The sequence below is a fragment of the Sminthopsis crassicaudata genome, chromosome 4 (assembly GCF_048593235.1).
Source record: "Sminthopsis crassicaudata isolate SCR6 chromosome 4, ASM4859323v1, whole genome shotgun sequence".
Lineage (NCBI taxonomy): Eukaryota > Metazoa > Chordata > Mammalia > Dasyuromorphia > Dasyuridae > Sminthopsis > Sminthopsis crassicaudata.
Window position 1 is genome coordinate 220,937,623 of NC_133620.1, and position 19,537 is coordinate 220,957,159.

The following is a 19,537-nucleotide window of genomic DNA, read 5'->3' on the forward strand; positions in this document are numbered from 1 at the left end:
GGAGAACAATCCGTACAAACTCCCAGGGATTTAAGGGAGCATGTCTGTGATAATCACGCAGGATATTCAAGCAAAAATAGGTTTGCAAGCTGCATCATTGAAGGGAGTATCAGCATTAGTGAGATCACAGATCCATCAAAGAATAAAAGCAGCCAGAGGTCCAACCTCTTCCAGGAAGGTGTCAAGCCAGCTCTGACAAGCCAGTTGTTAAATTCTCAGTGCGAGTGTCTACAACTCAAAAGTCAGCCACATAAAAGAGCAACGAGGAGGGAATATTAATAATGAAGACTAAATTTAAGTGTCTGATGGGTACTTTTTCTGGAGAATTTGTTGTTAAACATTTACCTTCACACCTCTACCCCTATCCTTCTGGAGTGCTTGAAAAGTGGTGCTTATGCTTGACAATCCCACAGTAGATGATGGGAGATTCACACCGTCTGAGAAGAGGAGGACAGGTTGGTTAGCTACAGTTTGGCCCTCATACCATCCTATGTGCACTTGTCACAGGTGGCCAGTGGCAGCGAATACTTTTAATAAATGGAAGCAGAGCCCCTTTTTTCCAACAGAAAGAGTAACTGACTCAGGAAACATTGCCAAGATTGAATTGAGGTTATGTTTTTAGCTGAAGTACTATAAAGAAAAAATAAGTAGAAACAGCTAAAATAAACAACATACATCTAACATGAATAATTTTTAAAATGTGCCTCTAAAAAACGAAATCCTTATTAAAGAAAGGAACTTGAAGAACATTGTAGAAACCGTTTTGAAAGACATAAGAATTCCTATTAAAACAATGACCAATCATGATTCCATAATAAAGTGTATTACTCGCCTCCCTATTATACATAGAGAGGTAATATATTCTAGAGAACAAGACTTTTTTTTTTGACATGGACAGTGTAGGAATTTGTTTTTCTTGACTGCATGTTATTTTTCTAATTTTTATTACTGTTATTTTATTTTGATTTAATTATTTTAATTAATTTTTCTAATTATTTTTCTGCCATTCTCTGTGACTTAGAAAACAATATGCATTGTTTTTTTTTTTCTTTTGTTTCTTAATGGTGAGTCAGGAATGGGAAGGGAAGAATGAATTTTTGTTCATTGAAAAAATAATATTTTTACACACATATATTGTATCTAGGTATATTGTAACACATGTAAAATGTATGGGATTACCTGTCATCGGGGGGAGGGAGTGGAGGGAGGGAGGGGATAATTTGGAAAAATGAATAAAAAAAAAAAAAGAAAAAATAATATTTAAAAAAGAAAGTATTTCTCACCGAATTAAATTATGGGTTATAGGAGAACATTAATTACTGAAACACATGGCCCCTAACAAGGATTGTTAACCACATAAACTGAGTGATCTAAAAGTCTTTAAAGGAAAGAAAGCTTAGGCCTAACCTTTCCAGGAGGTAGGAAGGCTGATCAGATTCTCATTTGAAGTTTGCTCCAGCATTTGATATTAGAGAACATGCTTAATGCCAATAAAGCTGAGCAGCCTCATCGCAAAACCTGCTCCAGCATTAGAACAGACAGATAGATGTGAAGGGGAAGGAAGGGCTTGGGATAATACAGTATTGGTTATGCAGTTATATCAGGGACCACAGAATGAGCCTCCTACCTTCTTTTTCTTCCTGATCTTGATATGGCAAGTTGCCTCCAACCTAATCCTCTTTTAGGGAAGGTACCTTCTCTCCTCCTCCTAACCTGGGTTGGATTCAGCATCTAGAATTTGCAGAGATTTTATGATAGAAGCAAATGTTTGAGGGGGAAGGGAAAAATGTTGGGCCAAGGAAGTAGACAGATTGCATGAAGGGAAGGAAAGCAAAGCAGAGAGCTGAAAGAGTAAAGGAATAAGATTTTGGGAAGGTAATAGGTATAATATTTATAGTTTCTGCAAACAAACATTTATAAATTAGACTTCTTAGTTTATGACCACACACATTTATGGGAAGAATGGGATTTCCCTAAGGGCTGCCAGCTTCAGGAGTTTGAGAACTACTGGGTATTATTGAGTAGTCCAAACACAGATTTTGGGAAATATGGACTATCACATACCCTTTCTGCTTCAGTTTTAGGACATTAAGGTGTTAGGTGTTACCTTATAGGCCCTAATTTTTCTATGAATGTGAAAAAAAAAGTAATAATGATAGTTCCCAGCCACAGCAGGAGGGATGTGGTAAGGATGGATGACGCATCATCTGTGCTTTCAACTAAATCTCTCAGAAAGTGAATGCTCTATAAACAATGGACATTATTGGTATCCGAGAGGAACCCAACCCTCTCTGCTGAAATATACTTTACCAAGAATTCCTCGTTAACGTTTATGGTGTAGATTTCTAAGACCCATCAATGAGACTTTACTATGTTGTTGTTTTTAAAGCAAATAGGATTCAGAGTACATCAGGTACATCCATGGAATACCTAAGAAGTTTTCAAGTTCCCTTTGATATTTTTTTCTAAATAATAGCTAACATTAATATAGCTCTTTTAAGATTTACAAAGGATTGTTTTTTGTTTTGCTCTGTACAAATAGCTCATTTGATCTTCACAACAACTCTAATAAATACTGTAGCTATCTTCATTTTACAAATTAGTAAATGAGGTAAGCAAAAGTTCCTGCTTGAGGCCATGAAAATGGTAAAATGTCTGAGCCTGGATTTGAACTGAGATTTCCCTGACCCTAAATCCAGTGTTCTATCTATAAAGGTAACTCCCAAGCTTCAGAGTTGGCCTTCACAGTTAAATAGATGTAAAGTGAAATGAAACCATGTAAAACGAGAGCAAATGCTACTATAATTTGACTTTCAGGGAGGTGCTATTTGGGAAGGGGAGAAAGGTGAAAAAAAAATCCAAGCAGTTGTTAATATTGAAACTGAAATATGCAAGCTGTTTGAAAACCTTTCCATTTTGAAATATCAGGGCCATTAAGGCCTATTTAAAGAAAATGCTAAAGAGTTACATTCCTCTTTTAGGAGTTGAGATAGAATATACACGAATCCAAGACACTTGTGCACATGAACAAGCGAGTTCGAATTTCTTTGGGAATTTTTCAATAACCTGATTTCAAAGCCATATTTTAAAAGCCATTCTGACCAATGTTCCATGTATATGTGTTGTTTCAACCTCATGTGATCTGGAATAGCAAGAGCATTTAATTTTTTTAAATGGCTTTATATGAAAAAAGAGCTGACATTAGAAAATTACTTGTCTGTTTCTGTGATTATTCACTAATCAATTAGTTTAAGTTTGTTTTTAGCATCATTTTCATGTATGGGGAGAGTGGAAATGCCCTTTATATTTTATTTCTCCTCAAAAAAGTTTTTGCATTATTTCTTAGCCACATCAATTAAAATTATTAATAGTCTTCTAGACAGAGTTCAAGCCTGCAAAGTTCCTCATTTGATCAGTATTCATAACAATTATTTTGTGCTATTTAATCACAGAATTCTGTCCTTTTAACAAGACACTTAGTTAAACTTTTAAATTAATGATAAGCAGTTAAATAGCACTTGGGAGAGGTTTGTTTTTGTTTTTTGTTTTTTTTTTTTAATGGTTTCCACTTCCCATCCAAATCTCACAAAAAAAAAAAACCAAAAAAAAAGGTGTGATAGAAAGGCATACATGGCTGTAGGCCAGGGTGTTGTAGGTCATGCCAATATTAACTGGCAGCAGGCCATTATCCAATTAACATTGCTTCATCATTGCAAGTAATAGCTCTTGAGTAGATGATTGAGTCATTCATGGTATAGTGGTACTTTACTTGAGAAAGAGCCAGTACTTCTTAGGTTTCTTATTCACTATTATTACCTGCTCTACTTTGCCAATAAAAGTACAAAACCATTTAATTCAGATCTTGAGCCTAGAAACTGAAGAGAAACATTGATTAAATTTCTCATTTATCTTTTACTTCCAGAAAACTGAATTAAACAGAGAGGAAGGAAAACTGAATTACAAAAACATATAAATGCCCAGCTAAAATATCCAAAGTTGAGGCCAAAACAGTTGTTTTATTTTCTCTCTCTCTTAGTCTGTCTCTTTGTCTCTCTGTCTCTCCCTGTCTTTCTTTGTCTCTGTCTGTGTCTTTCTCTCTGTCTCTCTCTTTCTCTGTGTGTGTGTGTGTGTGTGTGTGTGTGTGTGTGTGTGTGTGTGTGTGTATGTCCGTCTATCTCTTTCTCTTTCTCTCTCCTCTTTCTACTGTTTACTTCCACAAATTCCCGAAGACCAAAGAAGTTATCTAATAACCTAATGGGATTCAAATTCCATTAAAGAACTTGGAATATCTCCAAACTCCTCCAGGCTGCAGGTCCATTGTTAGAGAGAGGTTTTCATGACATTTTTGGGTGTGTAGTTGTAATAAGAGATTTTGAAAGAAATTTACTCTATGGTAAGAACACTTGGAATTGCTGAAAAAACTTTTGAGGAACTCTTTTTTTTTTTTTTTTTTTTTTTTTTGAGTGCATATCAGCAACTCATCAAAAACTTAGTCTTAAGTTTTTGTTGTTGTTGTTGTCTTTTCTGGGACACTGAGAGGCAGAATATAAATCCATGTCTTAATGGTTATGAGACCAAAAATCTGTCCACTATGTTACCTCTGAAAAGATGTAACTCAACATTACTGACTCAAGTGTATTTCAATAAAATAAAAGCTCTCTAAGCTTTGGGAAGGTATGGTCATCTAGCCACATTAACCATTGCAAATGCATGCTAATTAAAGTTGAAACACCAGGCACTAAATGTTATAGTTCTGATTTGTTTTGATATTTTTATATCAGTCACTTAATAGTCAGAAGTTTGGAAATTTGGTGAATTTAAGTGGTCTGATTAGATGATAATATTTAATGTCATCATTTCTTATACTGTCTCTATCATCTTAATTTCCATTAATATGATATACATGATAAAATTCATTACCTTGACTTAAGCCCCTGAAATCTCTCTACTCCCTTCCTAAATGGCATTGGCTCTTCCTCCAGGATTTGTAAATTACTACAAAAAGAACTGTTCAAAGATGGACTTGGTTTTCTAGGCTGGCAAAAAGCTGTATGTTAGAAAGTTAATGCATTCAGCACCCTGGGTGGGATGGAGCCAGGCATCCAACATGAGCACATTTCTTGACTGGCAGCAGAGAGAAATACTGGCAGCTGTTCCCATCCAAGCCAAGAAGAAACCAGCTGGGATTTACAAAAAAAAAAAAAAAAAAAAAAAAAACCAAAACCTGGTATTTAGCCAATGTAAGGATGACTTGGTTTAGAAGAAAATCAAAGAAAGGATACAAGAGGTCAACAATTACAGGCCTCCAACTGGTTAATATAGACAACTCACTTAGATTGTTGTTCTTTAACCTCTCCTTAAAAAAAAGAAAAAAGAAAAGAAAGCTCTTCTTCTTCCTCTTTCACCTTTCTTTGTATTATTCCCCTTATTTTCACTTCCCCTGTTTTCATCCTATTTCTTATTTTTGCTTTTGTTTGCTTGATTTCCTGATTTTTACATTTTTCATATGCAAAATCGAAAGATATTTTTCTTCTAAAAGCTCCATATAGATTATATGCCTTGCAAGAAATAATGTAAATAGAATAGATCTCTGTTAACAAATGACTGCTGACTTGTTGGGTTTTGTGGATACAAAGCAGGTCAAAATGGAATATATAATTATATATTATTGTAAGAAGATAAATCATAGAGACTTTTTCTGAAGCCTTGCTTTAGTTGGAACCAGGATCTTTTGCTATCCTCTACTGGAAAAGGACAGGGAACTCAAGAATATTAGCCTGAGATAAAGTGTAAAAAGCTGATGGAAGTTAGTAGCAGACTGTGATTATTTAAAGATGCACATTCAGTTATGGGAACTCTTTATCATTTGTAAGTCATTCTTCCTTTTTTTATCTCCAACTTATATCCCTAAGTAAGTAAACCCAGTTTTGGTTGTTGATATTTTTTCCTTCTAGTCATTTAGTTTTTAGACTAAAACTTCTTTTAGTCTAAAAGAGGTTATAAGAATACTTCTTATGCTTTGGATGTTTGTCCAAAGAAACAGAAGTTTCTATCCTTCTCCCTATAAACCCCCTAGTTTAGACCCTATTAACCTCCTCTATGCACTATTGTAAACAGCCCTCTAACTGACCTCCCTGAATCCACCTCTCTACTTTCCTGTTTATTTTCCATAAAGCTGAAGAATTGATGTTTCTACAGCAAAAATATAACCCTGTCATTTCCCTGCTCAGAAAGATTCAGTGGCTCCCAGTTGCCTCTAGGACAAAAGTCCTCATGCCATGAATGCTTTCTACCTTCAAGTCCACCTCTTAAAGTCCTTAGAGCCCCTTAAGGTTCAACTCAAAAGGTCATCTACAAGATAAGTCCCATTCTTTAGTGTTCCACCCATCCCAAATTTTTTTCTCTTGCATATGTTATATTTGTTTATCTGTGTCCTTTCTGCTAGCTGAAGATAAGCTTCTTAAAGGCTGGGGCTATTTTATTTTTGTCTTTTTATTCTCTGCCTCCTAACTGTACTTAATGTGTTGAGTTTTGAATTCTGTTGAATTGTGAATCACCCAGGTGAATTATGATCTACAAATAGAAAGATATAAATCTGCATACTGCCCAAGAAATGAGAGAAAGCAAAAGAGAAGAAAATGAAGGAAAGTGCAAGTCAAGATAGAAATTGCACGTGTTTTTAGAAAGCTGCAGTTTCTAGGGTGATAATGGGCAAATGTCTAGTTTAGGAATATACTGATGAGTTAAATCCATGAAATATTCAAGCTGCTCTTGCTGAGGAGTTTGAAATTTATGTCAAAAGCTTCAAACGCCACTATTTATGGGCTGCAAGAGAAGATGTTGACTAACCATTCTCTTACTTCCCTGAGGACAAAAACAAGAAGAAATAGACTTTCAGCTAAAGCATAAAGGGATTTGAAGTAGGAAGAATTTTGAAACAAAAAAACAAAAAAAAATAATTTGATGAACCTTAAAATAGGATAGCAAAGAAAGCTATGGAATTCCCTCTTCCAAGTACCTTTAAAAATAGAACAAATCATTATCTCAACTGGATAGTTTCAATATAAACCTCTTAAAAGATAGATATGAACTAGACCCTTAATGTCCTTTCTTGTCCAGTCAATAAAAATTTTTTAAATCACTTCCTATTTACAAGTCCCTGTACTATGTGAAAAGGGGAATATAAAAAGCAATAAAATTCAATCACCACCTTCAAGAAGTTTAATATTCAATTCAGCAAAGATTTGTCAACAGATTAGAAATGGAAGAGTAAGAGAGCAATTCCTAGGAAATTAGAAGGATATTGGTGCCTCTGATAGAAATAGGAGAGTTTGGAAATGAGGAAGGGATGGGTTGGTTTAAGTGGTTGGGATGGGGGGAAGATAATAATTTCTATTTGGACATGTCACCCCACCTCACCACACCCCACAGTCTTTACTTGATAAACTAACAAACTGTTAACTTGAGGATTTCTGTTTGGCATTTAAAGCTCTTTATGTAACCTGGAATCTTTGTAAATTTAAAGCCTTTCTACACTTCACTTCACATGGTTTAAGATCCAGCAATACTCTTCTACTTCCTGTTCCTGACACATAAAATGTCCCTTGCTCACTTCTGCCTCTTAGCTTCTCTGGCTTTCTTCGGGACTCCCCTCTAATCTGATCCTCAGCAAGAGGCCTTTTTCAAACCCCCTAGCAGCTGGTGACTACTCCTCTGATATTGGCTTCCATCTCTTCTGAACCTATCTTGCATGTACCTGTTTTATTTGCATGTTGTCTACTCTATTTGAATGTGACCTTCTCACTGTGAATTGATCCAACCATTCTGAAAAGTAATTTGGAACTATGCCCCCAAAGCTATTAAATCATGCATGACCTTTGATCCATTGATACTGCTATAAAAAAGACCAAAGAAAAGGAGAAAGAACTTGTATATACAAAAATATTTATGTATTTCTGTGGTATCAGTTGGGAAATGGCTAAACAAGTTATGGTATATCAATGTAGTGGAATACTATTGTGCTATAAGAAATTACAAAGGAGATAGTTTCCAAAAAATCCTGGGAAGACTTATATAAACTGAGACAAAAAGAAGTGAGCAGAACCAAGAGAACAATTTATGCAATAACAATAATATTATAAGGACAAACAGTGTTGAAAGGTTTAGGATCTCTAATCAATACAATAACTGATCACAATTCTAGAAGGTTATACATTTCCAGATAGGAAACTGATACTTGGAGTATGGATTCAAATGTGTGGGATTTTTTTTCTTTCTTTGTTCTTTCCTTCTTTCTTTTTCACTGTTGGGTATGTGTGTGTATAAATATATGCATATATATATATTTATACACATGTGTATATATACATATTAATGATTTTTGTTTTTCTTGCCTTCTCATTGGGGATAGGAGGGGAGAGAGAGGAGAAGAATTCAGAACTGAAAATTAAAATTGAATTAAAGTGTGAGCTTGGTTAAGAGCAAAAATTTTTTTCACCTTTTTTAGTGTCTCTAGAGCTTAGGATAGTGGCTGGCATGCAGTCAACATTTAATGCATGCAGACTTGCCTTGAACTCCCAAGGTCAGAATAGGAGTGAAAAAGTAGGCTCAGGAGTATGCTTGTGGAATTATGAGAGATTGTGATCACAAAGGGGAATTTCAGAGTTCATGACTTAAAGGTGGAGTAGTTTCATATGATGGTGAGATCTTAGGTGTGACACCACTGTGGGTGACTGAGAGAGAATGGGAAATGGCAGTCATGGGAACTGAGGAAGTTGTTGAACTGGGAAAACAAGGTGTGAGCTATCAATATAAATACTGAAGTCCCTAGAGATGATGGTAGGGATAGGGTGGAACACAAAGATAATTTATATTTTATTAGGGAACATGACAAGTAATTAGAAAAGTAAATACAAGAGTAAATAAAAATAATTGCAAGGGGCAAATAATACTAACAACTTGGACAGGGAAGAGGTAATCTAAATTCCTTTTTTTCATCCTCATCCTTGGCATTTCTGTAGGCTTTGACAGGGATTACTCTTTTCTCTTGAATGCTTTCTTCTAAATTATCGTGACACTGTTCTCTCCTGGTTTTCTTACGTGTCTAACCATTCCTTCTAAGTTTCTTTTCCTGCATCCTTATTCACATCATGCTCACTAATCTCCAAGGCTCTTCTCTCACTATTTTATCTACTTGGTAATCAGCCTCCTTGAGTTCTGTTATCCTTTCTGTGCAGATGATTCCCACATCTGCACATCCAGACCAACTCTCTTTCCCAAGCTCCAGTCTCAAATCACTTGAACATCCCATAAATCAGGGCTTCTTAAACTTCTTCTACTCAATGATCCCTTTTCACCTGAGAAATTTTTACATGTATATATATATATATATATATATATATATATATATATATATATATATATATATATATATATATCAAACATACACTATTTAGGATCATGGTTCACATAGACATCCCCAACTCAAACTACAGAACTCATTATCTCTCCCAAAACCTTACCTTTTTCTCAATGTCTCTCTTAACTGTCAAAGGCATTGTCCACCTCCCGAGTCATCCATGCTCATAATCTCAGTATCATCCCAGACTCCTCATTCATACTCACTCCCCATATACAGTCTGTTACTAGTTATTTGTTACCCAGCCTTATTGTTTCTCACACCCTTCTCTGCAGCTGCCATCCTGGTCCAGGTCCTCTTCATCTCATGTCTGGACTATTGTGGTAGCCTTCTGCTTGTTCTCCTTCCCCATTCCAATCCATCCTCCTCTCAGTTGTCAAAGTGAATTTCCAAAAGAGTAGGTCAGACCATCCTTCCTGTATTTCCAGGCTTTTCTTTCTTCCCTGTTCCCCTTTCATGTACTCTGCAGTCTAGCAGTGCCTCCCTTCTTGCTGCTGTTACTTGCAAATGTCACTCCATCCTCCTGACTGTGCTCTTTCACTGGCTATGTCCCATGCCTGGAATGCTCCCCTTCCTCACCACTACCTCCTGACTTCCCTGGACTCCTTCAAGGCTCAATTCAAATACTTATGTAGGAGGAGGTCCTTCCTGATCTCCACCCTTCATCCCTGACTTCTAGTATCTCTGCTCAGATGCACAAAGAATGGATGCACTACACTATTTTGTATGTACAGTTGTAGTTTGTTTAGGGGTTTTCATGATTTCTCCCCTATCAGTATGTGAGTTTCTTGAGAGCAGTGAACAATTTTTTTCTTTCTGTCTGCATACAGCCAGCATTTGGCACAGTGCCTAGAGTATAAATGCTTTAAAAATGTTTGTTGACTATCAAATTCTACACACAGGTAACTACTGTTCAAGGGCATGGAGGTGGAAAATGGAATGACCAAGGTCAGAGCACTGGAAGATGACAATATGAGAGACACTAGGAAGGTAGAAACAGTATAACAGAAGCAAAGGATCTTTGGGAGTAAGGAGTGGTCAAAGATTAAAAAAAAAAAAAAAGCTATAGAGGGGTTGAGTAGAATGAGGACTGAGAAAAGGCCATTGAATTTGGTAGTTGATGATCTGATGGCCAACCTTAAAGAGAGTGCTTTCAGTAGAATGGTATGGCCAGTCTGCAAGAGACTGAAAAGTGAGTTGGAAGAGGAAATGGAGACCTGTATGTAGACGTCCTTCTTAAGGGTTGGTTCTGTAGACTGATTTCAGAAAAGCCTGGAAAGACTGACATAATCTGATTCTGAGTGAAGTGAGCAGAACTAAGAAAACATTGTATATAGTAACAAGATTATATGAAGATAAGTTTGACAAATTTATCTTTTCTCAGTAATGAGGTGATCCAGAACAATTCTAATAGATTTGGGATGGAAAATGCCATCCAAATCCAAAGAGAGAACTATGGAGACTGAATGTGGATCAAAGCATCATATTTTCTCCTTTTTTGTTGTTGTTGTTACTTGTTTGCTTTTTTCTTATGGTTTTTCCCCTTTTTTGTCTTATTCTTGCACAACATGACAAATATGGAAATATGGAAGAATTGTATATGTTTAACTTGTATCAGATCGCTTGCTGTCTTGGGGAAGGGAGAAAAAATTTGGAACACAAAATCTTACAGAAACTTAATCATTTGCATATATTTACACAAAATACTATTGAGGAAAAAATCTTTTTAAAGAGTTGACTCTGAATGAGAGAAGTGATTTTATAAGTGGTGAGATGGGCTGGATAAAGGCTGGACTTAGAATTAGGAAAACATAAATTCAAATGCCACCTCAGATACCGTGTGACTCTGGGCAAATCATAAAATCTCTTTGTGCCTCAGTTTCCTCATGTAATAAGTAGACATGTATCTTCAGTCCCCTACTCCTCTAAATTTATGAGATTATGACATTGTTAACTCATAAAAGACCTAGAATAATAGTTTGAGATGATAACAAAGTCAAGGAAAGCTTTTTAAAGTTTGGTTAAAGCCTGGGCATATTAGTCAGTAGTAGGGAAAGTCAGTGGATAAGACAAGAAGAGTAAAGGTAAAAAAACAGAAAGTGATCAGGAAGAGAACTCCTAGAAGAGATAGGTGATTTTGTGATCAAGAATACAGATGGAAGGATTGGTTTTAATAACGACTACCTCCTCATCATAGTGTAGATAGAGCAAAAACAGATAGAAAGAGGTAAGATAATGAGGAAGTTTGAGATGTAGAATAGGAAAGATGAGGAAGCTCATGATCAGTAGTTTCTGTTTTTTCATTAAAGTAGGGGATGATGTCCTTTGAAGGGGAATAGGAAGAGATGTGGTATAAGAAATTTTTTTTTGGGGGGGGGGGAAAGGTATAAAATAACATTGTGATTGGGCCAAAAAAAGAATAAAAGTCACAATGGTTCAGTCAAAATTTATAGTAAACAAAATTTAAACACAAATTGTAAACCATTCTGCTTGCTTACGTGACTTTCTGCAGGAGAATTCAGCAGCACGTATTATTTGGTTATGCCAGTTTAACCATAATATAAGGATTTTAAAGAGAAGGAAGAGAGGCCAGAGAGAATAATGGGTTTGGGAAAATGAGAGACAAATGGACTGGTAGTTAGGGTAAGGACAGAGAATAGGAGGAGCAGTAAAGCAGAGGAAGAGATTGAGGAAAATATTTCATAGACCAAGCTGGGTTATGGAGTGGAATGTGGTAATGGTCAGATCAAAGGTATGATCATCTCTGTGAACAGATGAGAAAGAGTGAAGATTCAGCATAATTTGTTAGGAGATTGATAAACGTTTTAGTGTATGTGTGTGTTTAGAGAGGAAAATAAACAAGATTCCAACTACAATTAATGTGATAGATTTGAATATAGATGGCAGAAAGACAGTGTGGATGTGGGTATGAAAGACAAGAAATACATGCACTCTTCTTCCTGAGTCAGTACCTCAGAAGATGTGAAAAGAATCCCGTGGGGAGAGAGTACAACAGAGTCAGTGTCCTTTGAAGAGAGCTAGCTTAGTGTAAGAAAAAATTAAAAGTTGGTGGATTATAGAGGCAAGGAGAAGTAGCAAAGGATACAAATTTTCAACTAGGTAGGTAGTAAGAATCAGAGGGATTCTGGGAGCAGGATATTGGGACTCTATAGACATGGGTAGGAGAAATAACAACTAAGCAGAAACCTGAAGTAGAAATATACACCAGGCATTTCTTTCATAGAAAGTTTTGAGCTTATTTCAGAAAGAAGGGAATGGCTTTATTGCATACATTGAGAGCATCAAAATGATATTGATGATTATCCATGGTCTCAGAATTGTATGAGTCTAAGCATAATTCCATCACCTTAACTCTGGAAAAAAGAAAGTAGCACTTAGAGAGGAACTATGGACTGGGGCCAGAATTGAGTAGGAGACTGGGCTATGTCCGTTGAATGATTAGGATTTTTCAGTAGTCTCAAACTCCTTACTGCTACATTATAGAATTCCATTACACTAATACACCACAATTTGCTGAACCATTCCCTTATTGTTAATTTAGGTTATTTCCTTTTTTGTGTTGACATATAACCCCACCACAAAAATATTTTGCACAGAAAGATTATTTGTTGGGGGTTTTGTAGCACTTTCAGGGTATGTTGCCAGCACTAGAATTATTAGATCAAACAAAACTTTTTATTTTATATAACTTTTACTATTTTCTACCACATTGCTCTCCAAAAATATTCTACAAGTTTGGCATTCCACTAGCACTTGAAGTACCTTGCTTCTGGTTATGATTATGTGTATGAAGAGGTACTTCAAAAGTTTAAGATTTTAATTTAATTAAGGTTTTAATTTGCACATCTGATTATTAATAAGCTTTTTGTTTTTCAAATATTATTAAAAATTAATCTTTTTTTTCCTTTTGTAAATTGTCAGTTTATATCCTTGCATCATTTAACCACTGTGAACCAATAATTACTACCGCAGCTATTTAACAATTGCTCATATATTCGAGATGCCAAGTTTTAAATTTATCATATTTACTATAAATACTTTTCCAATAGCATTTTTATTTTTATATTAATTATATTGTTTTTGTTTTGTGGAATTTTTTCTATTTCTGAGATGACACATTTTTAATTTGTCATATTTATCATACATATTTTTTCAATATTGTTTTTCTTTTTCTTTTAATTATATTGTTTTGTACTACAGAAAATTTTCATTTTCCTGTAGTCAATTACATTTAACTTGTCCCTCCTAATCCCTTCTGTTTGTTAAATTGAAAAAAATAATCACCTCAATAGAGATAAACGCTATATTCCATGTTCTCCCATCTTTTAAGCCCATCTCTCTTTAATATCAATATATGTAAATCATAGACTACAATCATGAAAATTAAAATTACACAGCAAAGGAAAGATACATGATGGGCATAAGCAGACAGCATCATTTACCAATGACAGCTCTCACAAAGTGGCATAAAAGACCTCATCGAGGAAATGTACAGATGACTAGGAAAGGAGGTGGGCTAGTCATGTGTCAGGAACGAAAGACAACAAACAGATCGACAGCCCAGATGGTATATTGGTTTAATCTCTGAGGTGCTGAAAAGAAGAGACATGCCTTACAAACCTAGGATGTTTAAGAAGTAATGCAAAGTCAGAAAAAGGAGAAATAATCTTCGTTTTCTTTTCCCATCTAGAAATTAAAATTTATGCAATACTTTTTGAGTGGTGAATTTGATTTTAAACACTGTATTCTATAAATGCTTTTGCTTTTCTGTCTTATCCATTCTAATTTAGCTAAGAACTATGATTACTTTCTGAGGAAATAACACAAATACTTTCATTCTCTCTGGCCCTATGTGTTATTGGACTTAAAAGGAAATTCCCACCCTGTACTGGAAATGTGTATAGGCATTAGGGGTGAGGGGGGCAGAGTAGAAGGAAAGTTTTCCTCCTCTCTCCCCCTTTTGAAGATAGCAAGCATTCAAGTTAGAGAAAATTATACTTGTGTTTTTTTAATGTATGTTATATACAAACACATGCAATATATTATTTGCATTCAAAAGATCACTGTATGCAAACTTAGGGTGAATTTCAGAACCCTGCTGGAATGCACAAGAGTGTCAGGTAGCTTTTGCTTCAGGAATTTGCCAGGAAATTCAGTAGGAGTGAGTACTTTTTCATTTTTGTCAAACCACTGGCAGCATGAGAAGTCTTTTTCTTCCCTCAGTATTAGACAATGTTGAAAGCAGATTCTGAAATGGTTTTGTTTTATTTTGGGGGGAGACCACTTTGAATTCTTGCTCCTTCTAGGGTTCGCAGCAAGCAAAGGATGCTTTCTTGCCTTCTTTACAAACCTGGGCCTCCCCATGTAATGTGACTGAATTTGTTGCGTTGTTTGTTTTTTTCAATGATGATATCCTTTTCCTCCCTCCTGACTGATGTCTAAAAAATGACAAGCTGACGCAGATGTGATTGAGATTTCAAAATACTTTGTAGAAGAAAAAGCTGTTACAAAAAGATCTGTACCTCCCCATCAAAAAAAGAAAAGAAAACCAATATTTTAAAACAATTTAATAAAATTAGCTCTTTGCTCTGTGATTAAATGTTCATTCAGATTTTTAGCTTTCCCTAATCTTTTTCGTTGGTAATCTTCAGGAACACATCCATCTTCCTTCCAAATAATTCTCTCCTGTAGTCAGTTCTCTTGAAATACTTGAGTTTAAAGCTTTTAGATTTCTTAAAACAGCTCTTACCATAAACCCAGCATAGACTTAGATTAGTGTTCTCAGAAAGGTCTTTGATTATCTATGAAGAATTCCATTGTAAGTTTCTATAAGGTATTTAGATGAATAATCAGAATTATCTCATAGGAGGTGGAATATTCCCCATTGTATACAAGCCTATTTTTGTAAAAGTCACATTCTGCCAACCTGGATGAAATGGTTAATTCACAATATTCAGTGTCTTCTGTTTGGAAGCAAGAAGAAAATACTGTTAAGATTTTTCACCCATCCAGATTTCCTTTATTCCTGGTGACGCAAGTCCTAAGGGTTATTTTGTTTACTTGTTTGGAGAAATGGATTCTTTAGGGTTTTTTGTTCCTTTTTTTCAGTGGAGCTGAGGCAGGTCTAAATTTTCATCCTGAAATATTAGAAGGAATTGTTTGCAAGAAGCAGAAGTATTGACTGGAATTATAGATTCATAGAGCTGGAAGAGAATACAGAAATTATGTAGTGTGACTCTACCCACCCTACCCCCATTTTACAGATACAGATTCTGAAATCCAGGGGAAAGTAAGTAAATAAGGAAAGAAATACTCTATATTCAAGGTCATATAGTAAGTAGTAAGGAACAGAAATGGCATTCAAACCCAGGTCACCAGACTGTAAATCTAATGTTCTCTCCCCTGCACCACACCAAGGGGCCATTTGACAATTCTAAAGTTGATACAGGTGACGTGAGGTCAGGGCTTCAGGAGAGTGGCCACGTGGGAGGGGCCATCAGGCTTCTTAAAGACAAGGGAATCGGCCCAGGTTGGGGAAAAAACCGATTAGAATTTACAGATTAGAACTTCCCATTGGCAAAAAGTTCTGGCCCATGAACAGCTGCTCCATTTCTAGTTTGGGAGAGATGGGAAGAGCTAATCTCCAAAGGGGGAGAGGAAGAGGAATGAGGAGAGAGAATTCTGTGGGTGAGAGACCACAAAAAACTAATAATGCTACTTCAATAAAATTTAGCTAGATTGAACTGAAACAGAAATCCCCAGATAGTTTCTGGCAGTGACCCTTGAAAATCCAATTGTTATTTTTCAGACATCATTTCACATACTGTGCCCCAGTCTCCTCTTTTTTGGGCATATGCTCCCATTCCTTGAAAGCAGGTCCTGGCAAGTGTGAAGCCATTCATTCACATCATCCTTTCTTGCCCTTCTCACTGGATTACTATATAGCCCAGCCTTAAAAATTCCATTTCTTCTTTATTCAGGTCTTCCTCTTCCTCTTAGCATAGTACAGAAAGGCTTTTGTGGCTTGTCTCTTGGCACTTTTGGAGGTAAGAGATTGAGCCTTTTGAAATGTAATTGAGACAGAGAGTCTCAGACAATTTGCTCTCAGTAAATATTTGTTGATGTTAGTGACTTCTTGAACTTGCTTTGCTAGAACTTTTTGTACTGAAGAAATGTTTGGGCCTTCCTCTTTTAACAGGTTGAAATGTATCCTATACAACAAAATTATGATAAGCATAATAAGGCTATTTGTCCTTTTGGTCACCATTAGAAAGGTGTCTTGTTCATTAATCTCCCCTAGTCTGCCTAAAAAACGTAGTTTATAACACTGACTTTGCTAGAGATATTTCCTACATTTTTATTTTGTTGTTTCCTAAAATGTGGCAAAGAAACAAAGTCAAGGATGCCTTTACTTTCTCGATTTCTCATGCTATTGTAGTTTTGTTCAATTTTGCAGATTTTTGTGTTGAATAGAAAAGAATATTCTTTTCAAATAACTTGTAAGTGATTTATATTGGGACTCAAGAAATCTTAAAGCTGGAGTTTTGAGAGGTAATCTAGTCTAACTTGCATCTAAATAAGAATTCTCTCCACAATATATCTCCAAGTGATCATTCGATATCTAAACCTCCAATACTGGGGAGCACACTACTTCCTTAGGCAGCACATCCACTTCAGAACAGTTCTTGTGATTAGCCATTTTCAATTTTCATCAAGGCAAAGTCTGTCTCTTTGCAACTTTCTATTATTGCTCCTGTATAATCTGTATATTTTTTCTCATTTGATCCTCACAACAGCCCTTAAGAGATAAATAGTCATAGGTATTATTATTATTATTTTCATTTTACAGATGTGGAAACTAAAGCTCAGGAGAAGTAGCTTACTTGTCATTACACAAGTAAATGTCAAAAATAGCATTTAAACCCAGCTATCTCCTGGACAGGGCCAAGCAGGAGAAATCTAATTTCCTTTCCCTCGGACAGCCCTTCAAATCATGCTCTTTGGTCTACATTACCCCTAGTCTTCATTTCTCCAGACAACATCTCCAGTCCTTTTAACTCATCTTTATAAAGCATCATTTCCAATTCACCAAAACTTCTCCTCATCCTTCTTTGGACATGTATCAGTTTGGCAAAAATTTTTCCCCAAAATATTACATCCCATACTGAATACAAGGATCCAAATGTAGCTTTACATAATTCTAAATTTCTTCCTTCCCTCCTTCATCCTGAGCAGGGCTAACTGTAGTAGGAATATCGCTTACTTCCCTTATTCCAAGCACTATGTTTCTTCTATCATTGCAGATTAAGATATCATTAGCTTATTATGGCTGCCATACCACACTCTTGAGCTCTCCTGAGCTTGTGTATACTAGTTTCCACCTTTCCAGGTCCATTTGACTTACACTTTTGTCTCTTAATTTGAGTAACAAAGTCTGAAGACCTGAGAGACAGGGGGAATGAATGACCCAAAGGCAAGCAGTAAATTGCTATGATCCAGCATCCAGCATACTCCTTAGTTGATCTTTTCTCTGAATTCAAGGTTTAGGTTTTGGGGGTTTTTTTTAAAAAGAGATTTGTTTTTAAACCATGTGAGTAAATAAAAAGGAGGAATGAATGACTTCGTTATGTCCTTCAAGTTATTCTGTATCCTCTTCTAAGTTCCAGAATTTTTCAAACTGGTTGCATATATTGTGCTACCAGCACACCAAAGCACTCTATTTAAATCAACTCTCCTTCAAAATCTATCACCATAACACCCTCCTAAATAAATAAATAAAGCAAGAACAAAAAAGCTATACTTTATGTTGAAGTCTATTTTGAGTTAATCTAGAAGTTAGCAATAAGAAAAGCACTGCTAGATTTTAGGATTTGCTGAAATTCCTGAATTATTTGTAGATAGCTCATACTGCTATTTGCAAGTACATCTGCTGCATTCCCCCAAAATAATATAATCCCCTCATCCTACGTAAAACATGAACAAAAATAATAGCTATCCTAATGGAGAGTAGAAAGAACACTGGATGTGAGTCAGGAGACTTGATTAAGCTCTTCTTTCAATTAATTAGCCATATGACACTGGGCAATGTTGTGTCCTGCTTTCTAAAGCCCCACACCAAGGTGATTAAAATATACCTTCCTAGTGGAGAAGTGATGAGGCGGGACTCCTGAGGATGTTGGGAAAATGGAGTCTGTTTGGGTTCTTTGACGTCCCTTCTAGCTCTAGATTTGGGGGCCCGTGAAAGAGATGAATTAGTGATTTCTAATGTTCCTTCCAGGATTGATGTTCTGTGATTCTCCTTGAGCCTCATTTTAGAGATGTGGAAACTAAGGCTCGGGAAAGTGGCTCACTTATCACACAAGTAAGTGTCAAAAACAGCATTTAAACCCAGCTATCTCCTGGGCAGGGCCACACAGGAGAAATCTAATCTCTGTGTTGGGGAGCAAATAAAATGAGAAGCTCTCAGCTAATTCCGGAATATCTTGTCCCGAGCTGCTGCGGCCCATCCCAACACGGTGCCTAAAGTTTGAACAGGAATTACTCATTAGACATCGGTTGCCCAATCAGTTAGTCAGCAAAGCATTTATTAGGTATCTACTCTGTGCCAAATACTATGCTAAGCACCAGGAATACAAAAATGTAAGTGAAATAAGTATTTCCTATCTATAAGGAATTTATAATCTGTCAAGAAGAGAAAATGTCAAAATAAATAGTTGCAAAAATAATTTTAGGGGAAGGCACTGACAACTTGAAAAGGAGAGAGGAGTTGCAATTAAGAAAAGTTATATTTAGACAGTGGCCCTTAGCTAATCTTTGAAGGAAGCGAGGATTCTCCAGGGTGGAGGTAGAGAGAAAAAGTCCTCACTCGTGCTCCCCACCCTCCCCCCCCCACTTATATATCCCCTATAAACATAAGGGACAGCCAAAGACATGGAGCCAGGGGATGGTGTTACCATAGATGAAGAATAGCAAGGTGACTGGTTTGGTCTTACCATCCTCTGCATGAAGGGAAGCAACATGTAATAAGGCTGGAAAGGCAGATGGTGCCAGCTACTAACCTGCCTCAGAAATATCACCATCTCTTTTTCTTCTGCCTGG

General features: G+C 36.1%; 1 protein-coding gene across 4 annotated transcripts in view; it reads left to right on the forward strand.

Annotated features, from left to right (window-relative positions):
- BACH2 (BTB domain and CNC homolog 2) overlaps positions 1–19,537 on the forward strand; it is a 425,828-nt gene that overhangs the window by 335,075 nt on the left and 71,216 nt on the right. Inside the window, exon 1 of one of the 4 annotated variants that reach the window (XM_074310292.1) lies at positions 9,469–18,800. The exons of the other annotated variants lie outside the window; for them this stretch is intronic. The gene's annotated coding sequence lies outside the window, so the exon portion shown is untranslated. Of the gene's footprint in view, positions 1–9,468; positions 18,801–19,537 lie in introns of those variants that run through there. 4 annotated transcript variants of the gene reach the window in all.